Source organism: Cannabis sativa, chromosome X (genome assembly GCF_029168945.1).
Source record: "Cannabis sativa cultivar Pink pepper isolate KNU-18-1 chromosome X, ASM2916894v1, whole genome shotgun sequence".
Classification (NCBI taxonomy): domain Eukaryota; kingdom Viridiplantae; phylum Streptophyta; class Magnoliopsida; order Rosales; family Cannabaceae; genus Cannabis; species Cannabis sativa.
The window spans coordinates 26,458,414-26,469,769 of record NC_083610.1 but is presented as its reverse complement, the minus strand read 5'-3'; positions in this window follow the sequence as shown (position 1 = coordinate 26,469,769).

Genomic DNA, 11,356 nt, shown 5'->3' with positions numbered 1-11,356 from the left:
CACTTTAAAATAATTTTGGTTTCTTGCATTTTTACAGAATTCTACATAGAAACCTCTATTGCAACTAGCGCTGCAACCTAAATTGCAACAAAAATAGTATAGAAAACCCTATTGCAACTAGCACTACAACCACTTTAGAAACCCAAACCGTAAATGTGAAAAAAAAAATGTTAAAAAAACAGTATATGTGGTAATTCTCCTTAATTATATTATTAATAAAAAAATTTGAAAATACAAATGTCAAAAAACTTTTAAGAAAATAAAAATAATTTCAATAAAATAATATAATATATATTAGAAATGATATCAAATCAATTAGAATTTTAACACTTTTTTTTGAAGATGTAATTGCAACAACCCACAAGAGGGAAAGGAAAAGAAACAATTACAAACTTGGAAACAAGAGAGCCATCAAGCTCTCCTAATATGATCCCTATCATTGCATAGAGCATCCAACATGTTTAGCACTCTTTAAACGTGATGAAGGGAAGCACTAGGTAAAACAGATAAGGCGTCGATGATACCAACTATGGTACCCGATAAAACTGACCTGTCCTCTTTAAAAGTATTCACTTTCTTGACTAGCAGAACGCAATCTAATGAAATACACTTTAGAGGAATCTCTATTAGCTGTTGGGTTTTATGCCTTAAATAAAACTCATTTCAATATAATCAGATTTACTTATTAATATAGATTAGAAATAACATTTAATGTTGCATGGTTCACATGATTTATTTCATGATTGTATATAATGTATGAATTCATCTGAAACCCTTTTCACATACTTGATCCTGTTTATTGTGCCGTCAACACATTGGAAAGTAAACATGACTATGTGAATAAAGTTTCCTAGATTTATCAGACATAGGGTTTTACTGATATGATAATCTACAACAGAGTTTACTTGCATTTGGAGAAATGCTATGTTCTTTCCAGAGCATTGGTTAAAGTAAAGCCCAGGTTGGATGCATGGAGTATGCATCGGAAGGGACCGATATTGAACTTTGACTTAAATTTATTAAACTTACCGTAATATCTATTCAAGTCAATATCGCCTAGTTGATCCTAGATCAAATGTTCTTAATCCTGTTATGATTAGGCTCAATCTTGAAAGGCTATTCGTGTTCTTTGATTTGTTAGTTAAGCCTACTTTTAGGTCAGGGTGATACGTACATTTTGGGAACACGGTAGTGCAATTGAGTGGGAGCGCTATCATAAACATGGAATCTATAGCTTCTATCTGGCGAATATTAAGCAAAGGATGATCTCCTTCGAGCTTGACCAAACGAACATAAATGGTGGAGTACTCATTTCACATAAGCTGAAATATCATTTATACGGGGTCAAGTGTTTTAAGGATAAAATACATTGTAGGGTGTAACGGTAATCTAATCCCTTTACAGTGTAGATCATTCATATAGAGGATCATTGATCACATTAGGATTATAACAATGGATAACTAATGATGTGTCTATATGGTGGAACATATAGAGCATTCTATATATTGAGAGTGCAATTCTAAGTTCTATGCGTGGATTCAACGAAGAATTAATAAGTTAGTGAATTTTAGTGCTAAATTCTTGATCTACTTATTGGAAGCTCGGTTATATAGACCCATGGTCCCCGCACTAGTTGAGATAATATTGCTTGTAAGACTCATATAATTGGTTTTGATTAATCAATTATAATTCTCAAATTAGACTATGTCTATTTGTGAATTTTCACTAAGTAAGGGTGAAATTGTAAAGAAAGAGTTTTAGGGGCATATTTGTTAATTATGATACTTTGTATGTTTCAATTAATAAATATGATAAATGACAATATTATTTAATAATTATTTATAGTTATTAAATAATTAGAATTGGCATTTAAATGGTTGAATTAGAAAATTGGCGTTTTTGAGAAAATTAGATGTAGAAAAGGTAAAACTGCAAAATTGCAAAAAGTGAGGCCCAAATCCACTAGTATAGGGCCGGCCACTTTTGTAGGGTTTTTCCCTCTGATAATTTTATTATTTTAATGCCAAATAATTCAAACCTAACCCTAGTGGAATGCTATAAATAGATAGTGAAGGCTTCAGGAAAATTACACTTTTCTTCTGACACTTTTGATTCAGAAAAACCTGAGCCTTCTCTCTCCCTATCTTTGGCCGAACCCACTCTCTCTCTCTCTTCCTCTTGAATTTCGAAATCCTTAGTGTATGAGTAGTGCCCACACACAGCAAGTGATACCTCAATCATAGTGAGGAAGATCGTGAAGAAAGACTTTCAGCAAGAAGGAGTTTCAGCATCAAAGATTCAGAGAAAGAGATCCAGGTTCAGATATTGATAATGCTCTGCTACAGAAAGGAATCAAGGGCTAGATATCTGAACGGAAGGAGTCATTATATTCCGCTGCACCCAATGTAAGGTTTCCTAAACTTTATATGTGTTTATTTCATCGTTTTAGAAAGTTCATATTTAGGGTGTTAACAAACATACTTGTGAGTAGATCTAAGATCCTGGTAAAATAAATTTCCAACATTAGCTTGCACCAAGTGAGACCAGCAAGAAGAGCTTGTGCTTCAGCAAGGATGGCCGAGTGAGTACCCATTCGAGGCGAAGAGAAAGTTGCCACCAGATCTCCATTCCAATCCCGGATGACAGCACCCAAACCAGTTCGATGGTTTTTAGAATCAAGGGCTGCCTCCACATTTACGTTGTACTCACCTATAGCTAGCTGGGGAGGAATTTTGGGAGGGTCCCTCTCAGCCACAAAAGAAACTTGAGGATTTGATCTCTCAACTGTAGAAGAATTAGGACATTGTGAATGTTGGGCCATTGAGTATTCCTGCAAATAAATGTTAGCATAGGTTTCAAGATCATAATGACAATTTGGCTTTTTATGAAAAAGTATTTCGTTTCTTTTTGTCCATATTAGCCAAATCACACACACAAAAATATTAAAATCCTGCTTTATTAATAAATCATATCCCCGAAGAAAAAACTCCCTAATGTCACACTTTTTATTTTATCTGTAAAACTTGTTGAACGAAGTCTTTTCCCACAAATCCTTAGCTGTGCGACAGTCTAATAGGGCATGGGAGACTGTTTTCTCCTACGTTTCGCAACCAAAACAAAAAGGAGTAGGAATACTTTTTCTTTTAAAGAGATTATAAGCACAAGGGAGTAGGTGATGGAAGGCTTTCGAAACAAAGTGTTTTATTTTTGGGGAAACATTTGAGGACCATAACCGCTTCCACCATGAGGATAAGCTAGTCTGAGTCGAAGTGGAAGGAGAGTGAGTTTGGGTAAGAGAGTGAGCAAGGTGGTAGGCCGAGTTGACAGTAAATAAACTTGAATTATGATGGCCCCAAAGAAGACTGTCATCTCTAGATGGGTCAATGGGAACTTGGAGAATAGACTGAACTTGGTATGGAGGAAGGTGAAGCTTGAGTTTATTGTAATTCCAAGTATGATTAGTGTCAATGAAAAAAGAAATAGTTTTGTCCCTAAGATGGTCAATTGTCGTAAAAGCATGGCTATGAAGTCCAGGAGCCCATCAGGTGTCTGTGATAGGAATAGCAGTACCCTTTCCAACTCTCCAGGTAAGGCCTTTAAGAAGGAGTTCTCTTCCCCAAAGTAAACTTTTCCAGGTACTAGATGGATTATGACCAACACGGGAAGAGAGAAAATCATTCCGTTTAAAGTATTTGGCTTTGAGTAAGGATGAAAGAAGGGAGGAAGGGTTGGTCCAGACTCTCCAGGCTTGTTTGGCCAGTAACGCTTGATTTTGCAATGTGATAGAACGAAACCCAAGACCCCCAGTAAATTTTGAGACAAAAAGACTGTTCCAATTTTTCCAATGTATTTTTTTCTTATGATTTGACGAACCCCACCAAAAGTTTGCAATGAGACTTTGCAGTTGCTTAGTACTGCGGATGGGAAGTTTGAAGGAGGACATGGCATAAGACGGGACTGCTTTGACCACTGCTTTTATAAGGTTTTCTTTTCCGGCTCTAGAAAAATATTTAGAATTCTAAACACTCATTTTGGAGGAGACATTTTGGACAAGATAGTGAAACACCGAGTCTCAGCTCGAGCAGAAGTTTGTTTTGTCCAAAGGATTGGTATTGGGTGAGAAAAGGATAGAGGATTTGGCAAAGTTTACCATTTTGGTCAGTGGCACGATTGTGGATTGAAAGAATGTCTTGAATGGCACTGCAGGAATCATCATTAACAGTGGTAAAGAGAAGACTGTCATCTGCGAAGAGAAGGTGGGAAACAACAGGAGCGCTTCTACAAATGGCAAAACCAGTAAACTTCCTTTGGTCCTCGTAGACACGGATAGCAGCTGAGAGACCTTCAGCTACCATCAAAAAAGGTAGGGAGATAAAGGATCACCCTGTCTAATGCCTCTAGAGGAGGGGAAGCTTTCAGAGAGTTTACCATTGATCCAAAGTCTAAAAGTGACCGTAGAAATACATCGAATGATGAGAGTGACAAGACGAGTTGGAAAACCAACACATCTCAATATGGCTTTAACAAAGCTTCACTCCACTCTGTCAAAGGCTTTTTCCATGTCTAGCTTGACGGCTGCCCAGCCTATACGGCCTCTCTTTCTATTGGATATACGTTTACAAAACCAACACATCTGAGTATGGCTTAAACAAAGCTCCACTCCACTCTATCAAAGACTTTTTCCATGTCTAACTTGTCATATTTAATTATGTTTTACCTTTTTACTTTTTAAAAAATAATGAACATGGTTCACTTTTTTTTTTTGAATAAAATTGACAAAATAAAAATATAAATATTGTTTACTTTGTTACCCCAAAATAACTAATATCAATTTTTCTATGTAATAATTTTAATATAGAAAACTAAAAAGAAAAAATTTCTAAAAAGAGAAACAAATTTGACAAGATAAAAAGGTAAATTACCCCATATACTATTTTGTTAACTTTTTTTTAAAAAAATTTACAGTTTGAGTTTCTAAAATGGTTGCAGCGCTAGTTGCAATAAGGATTTTTATACGATTTTTTGTTGCAATTAAGGTTGCAGCGCTAGTTGCAATAGGGGTTTCTATGTAGAATTTCGTAAAAATGCAAAAAAAAAACTGTTTTGAAGTGTAAAAATGAAAAATGCCTAAATAAAAATATAAATTTAGAAAAAAGAAATCCTTTGTGTTTTCATAGATTAATGTTAATGGACTTGATAAAAAAAATTATGGACACGATAAAAAAAAAAAAAGGGAATTACCCTATATACTAATTTTTTAACTTTTTTTTAAAATTTACGGTTTAAGTTTTTAAAATGGTTGCAGCGCTAGTTGCAGTAGGGGTTTCTATACGATTTTTGTTGCAATTTAGGTTGCAGCGCTAGTTAGAATAGAAGTTTTTATGTAGAATTTCATAAAAATACAAAAAAAATTATTTTAAAGTATAAAAATGAAAAGACATGGTAATTACCTTATTATTATTATTTAAAACAATTTAATCTATTACAATATATTTTTTAAAAGAATAAAAGTGATGTGTAATTTTTTCATTTAAAAAAAGTGTATTTTTTTCAAAAACAATAAAGGTTACTGTATGGGAAAAATCACAAAGTTTGAACTTTGAACTAACCAATTCAAAAGAATAAAAAATAATTACTATTTTTTCTTTCTAAACTTCTAGCACAATCAGATTTTGTCCTTATGTTTGTTAAAAAAAAATTCTTTAAAATATTATAATTACATAATTATGATTCTTCTGTTAGGTTTTGTTTTTTTACTGTCAAAAATTAACATTTTTACCCCTTGAACTTTGATCAATACAAAATTTTCCCTCTTTTATAAAAAAAATTAATTTTGAAAATTGTAATTCTATTAATTCTGAAAAAAATAAGAAAAAGTATTAAAAAACTTTATAAAGATATTAAAATTTATTACAAAATATTAATTTTACTTTAAAGAAACTTAAATTATTTCTAAGAAAATATTTTTAAACTTTATTTTATTTATAAACACGTATCTTAAAAAATCAAACCAAAATTATTAAGAATCTAATAAATAATTTAAATAAACTTAAATTTTTTGAAGGAATATCAAACTTATTAATTAAAAATTTAATAAAAATACAAAATTATTTGAAAAAAAAATTAGAAATTAAACTAAAAAATATTATGTTTACTCTAACAAATCTACATTTTTTTGAGAAAAACAAAATAGACACAAATTTATTCTCGTAAAATTTAGTTTTTACAAAAATTAAAATTTTAATATATTTTCTTTAAGATCAAAATGATTTTTTAATAAAAAATAAATAAGTTTTTACATCACTTAATTAGTTTTAAAATTTTAATTTATTTTTTAATTTCCTTAATCATCCAAAATAATTTTATTAAGATCTAAATTAATTTTTTAAGATTTACTAAAAAAAATATTGAATCTTTCTCACTTTTATTTTGAAGTGGTACGATTTGATAATTATCAAAGTTCAGGGGATAAAGTTGCTAATTTAGAATGACACGTCAACATTTAAACGAAATAATGGGACGGAACATAACAGAAGGACTAAATTTCTGTAAACGTAAAAGTTCATAAGGTATTCTTGACAAGCCGTATATTTTAAGAGGTAAAATCAATATTGTTAAAAATTCAACGAGAAAAATTCTTAATTATTCAAAAAAAAAATAATGGAATCTTCTGATTTTTTATATAAGACAAAAAAATAATTTGAAAATAAAAAAATTGCATAATGTTATAAATAATAGATATATATATCCAAATTATTTTAAATCAATTATCATTAATTAATTGTAATTAGTATTTTAAATTTTTTTTTAATTATTAGAGAACCCCAACTATCCTCTACAAACTATCCTCTATGTTTTCTTCATCTTTAAGAGAAACTTAGAGAAACAGAGTTAGGGTTTTATATAGTAAACACTACTTGTAATACATTTTATAGCCTAAAATGCCAATACATTGACTCGTGGACTAGGGATAATTAACGCTCGAACCACGTAAAAATTCTCCATCTTATTTACTTAATCACTATTTAATTTCCTGAATCTCTTATTTAATTAGTTTCCGTAAATCTCGATAAACACTAGTTTATTAAGTTCAAATACAATTATCTTTTAAGTACATAAGATGTTAAGTGGCCCCTTTGCAATACGTACTGAAAAAGAAATTTCTTATTATGCCCGAGTGGGGTTATTTTCTCTGTAGCGGTTATTTTCTGTTTCCTGGGATTTCTGATCTTCCCTTCCACTTCTTCTCTCTTAATGCCATGTCCATGGTTAACCGACCATATCTTCATCCTTTTTGGATGAAACTACTTGTTCCTACCAACTCCATGATCTCCTTTTTAGATACTAACCTGGCTTATAAATATCATCACAGCCTCTACCATTTGTTCCTAAGATTTCTGTTCTCCTTCTCTTCTTCTTATTCTTGTATGGAATCAATCCTAAAGGATATGAACTCAACACTCTGTTTGTCTGAGAAAGAGAGAATTGTGCATTCTCTTTATGAAGCTGATCTCTATGATCCCAACCAATCCCCCAATTTTTTTGCTGGTGACTAAGTGTCTCGCAAATTCAATTAACCCGAACACTTTTATCATAAAGATCGGCGAATTTTGAAGTAACAAATGTCGTTTTGAAGTCGTTGTTTCAGAAATGCATTCTGATCTCTTTCTTTTAACTTTGGCTTGTGCAGGGGATCTACAAAAAATTCTTGTTGGGGAGCCATGGCACTATTTTAATCAACTTATATTACTGCACTCTCCTTCTTTGCAAAATGTAACTAGAGAAGACCTCTGTCATGCCCAGTTTTGGGTCTAAACTCATCGCCTCCCTTTCTTCAGCAAGTCGAGAGCTTTGGCTAAGAAAGTTGGGGAATAGGTTGGAGAGTTCATTGATGTCCATGAAGACTCTCTTCATGAAGGCTGGGGTTCTTTCATGCGCACCAGAGTTAGAATTGATGTTACTCAACCTCTTATGCGGGGTAAAATGGTTACTCTGCCTCGGGTGAAGGATCAACATTGGTTAGAGTTTCACTATGAGAATTGGCCTGTATTCTGCTTTCATTGTGGTAAACTGGGGCACCCCTTTGACAAATGCATCACTTTCATGGAGTTTGTAGATGTTGGAGTTGATCCTGAACAGCTCTATGGCCCACAAATGATTGGAGATAAACTTCCAATTTCAGGATACGATCGATACCGAAGTGATTTTTCCAAAGCAAACGCTTACCCTTTTCTTACTCGTGTCACTAGAATAACCGTTGCTTCATCCATTCCCACTCTTCACACTCATCGAAACTTGGCCATTGGAACACAGCTTCAGCCAAAATCCTTAACCTTAGCCGAGTCATCTACACCAGAAAAACCAGCAACTATCGATAAAGGAAAATGCCCTTAATTACCTCTGCCTTTCCCATCTTATATCCCTACTATTTTCCCTCATGAAATGCCATCGAAACCACCACCATTGCAACCTGAAAATATACCTCATTTACCCTTGAATTCGATCTCTCAAAGCCCACCTATCAGAACCTTTGAAGTCTCGATTACTGCAGCTTTGAACAAATGGAAAGCTGTGTTGAATTCTGAGGTTCCTGATGAGAATATTGATTCAGTCAAGTCCTTTAAGAGACAAGTAGATCCAGAGAATTTTTGTAGTGTTCTGAAGCGATGTCGTGGTAATAAAATGGATAGTTCATGTGTTGATGGTGTTGGGTTTTATGCCCTAAATAAAACTCTTTACAATCTGATTAGTTATCAATATAAGAAATTAGAAGTGATTGATGTTTGCATGAATTTTACATGCTAATTGTTTAATATGTTTAATATGTTTATTACATTCATACACACAGAATCAGTTAAATCCAGATCATATGTTTATTCACAATTACAGTATCGTCAACACAGTGGAATGTGATTGTGATCATATGAATCAAAAGACTTGGTCCCTGTTTCATCAGTGTTATTGGATTTACACTAATGTGATAATCACCGATGATGTGTACTTACACTTGGAGTAAGTGTTATGTTCTTTCCACGACATTAGTAAAGTATACTAGTTTCGAACGTATAGAGTATACATTGGACTGGACCGATATTGCAACTAAGTTAAGATATTACAAACTTACCGTTATACATATCTTTCCAAGTCAATATCAGTAGTTGATCTTAAGATTAAAAGAATCTAAATCCTGATATGCTTAGGCTCAACTCAGGAGTGCTATTCATGTTCTTTGATTTATTAGTTAAGCCTACTTTTGGGTTAGGGTGATACGTATATTTTGGGAACATGATAGTATGATTGAGTGGGAGTGCTGAACATAAATATGGAATCTATAGCTTCTACTGGTGTATAGAAGTCAAGTGATGATTCCCTTCGAGCTTAGCAAATAGAATTAAATGGATGAGCTCTTGTTTAACTGACTAATTATTAGATCACTAAACACCATTTACAGGTAGCTAAGTGTTTTAAGGGGCAAAATACATTGAGGGGTGAGAACGGTAAAGAAATCTCATCTCGATGTAGATCATCTATATAGAGGATCTTTAAATCACAATAAGATTATAACAATGGTTAAATGAGATAGTATATTGATATCGTGGAACATATAATATGCTCTATATAACTCTGAGAGTGCAATTCTAAGTTCTAAGAGTGGATTCAACGAAGAATTAATAAGTAGGAATTTACTTGATAAATTTGGTTCACTTATTGGAAGCTCAGCATATAGATCCATGGTCCCCATTCTAGTTGAGAACATTCTGCTTGTAAGACTCATTAATTGATTCGTGATTGATCAATTATCATTTTAAAGTTAGACTATGTCTAATTTTATGAATTTTCACTAAGCAGGGGTGAAATTGTAAAGAAAAGAGTTTCTAGGTTTATTTATTTATTAATAGACTTTATATGTCTAATTAATAATTAAATTAAATGACAATATTGTTTAATAATCTATTTTAGTCATTAAATAATTAGTTTTGGCATTTAAAAGGTTAGAATTAGAAAATTGGCATTTTTGAGAAAATAGAGATAAAAATTTGATAAAACTGCAAAATCAAGTGAGGCCCAATACTACACCATGGCCGGCCACTTAATGTGGGATTTCAAATTAATATTTTCATTATTTTAATGCCAAATAATTCCTAACCTAAACCTAGTAGTTGCCTATAAATAGAAAGTGATGGCTCAGTCACAACACATGCTTTCACATGCTTTCATTAGTAATCTGACAGAAATTTCTCTCTTCTAAAAAACTGAGCCTTCCCCACTTTCTATACTTGGCCGAAATCATCCCTCTCTTTTCTCTTCATCAATTTCGTGACCCTAGTGAAAGAGTGAGTGCCCACACACAGCAACGATCAAACTTGAAGAAGAAGGACATTCGGGCTCAGATTTTGATTATACTCTGCTACAGAAAGGATTCAAGGGTTAGAGATCTGAGTGGAAGGAGACATTAATTCCGCTGCATCAATGTAAGGTTTTCTTAACTTTATATGTGTTTAATTTATCGTTTTAGAAAGTTCATATTTAGGGTGTTTAAACAACATACTTGTGAGTAGATTTAAGATCCTGGTAAAATATATTCCAACAACTGGTATCAGAGCCATGGTAATTGATTTACTTGCAAGAAATTTGAACTTTAAAACGATTGTTTGATTGTTTTTGGATGGTATCATGTTGTATTGAGTGTTATTTGATGAATGATTGATGTTTGTGAATTTTCGTAAAAAATAATTGCGATTCTGTTTCTGGAATTATTTTTATTTGATATTATGGAGAAAATTAAGCAAGTTAACTTTTTACAGAACTCAATTTCGATTTTATTTGAATTAGTTATGATTTTTTGAAGATTCGGAAAAATCGGAGCTGTGCTGAAATTTTTCTGCGATCGCGAGAACTGTCCGTACAGCTCACAATTTTTTCGTTTTTCTTCGTTTTTTCATGCTTTTTCATGGAATTAACTTCTGATTTTTTGTATAGTTTTGTATATATAGATTTGCTATTCCTAATTCAATTCTAATTATCATTATGAATTAATTTAATATTTTTTAAATTTAATTCACACTACTACAAGAAAAGGCCTTTTATCCCGATTTTTAAGGCTTTTTATCCCAGTTTTCGCTAAAATGAAAACCGGGATGTATGCCAGTGGGATAAAAAGTATTTAAAAAACTGGAATAAAAGGGGTACTTTTTATCCCGGTTTTTTCATGAAAACTGGGATAAAAAGTACCCTTTTATCCCGGTTTTTAGAGAAAAGTGGGATAAAATGGTACTTTTTATCCCACTTTTGATGAAAAAACTGGAATAAAAGGGTACCTTTTATCCCACTTTTTATGAAAAAAATTGGGATAAAA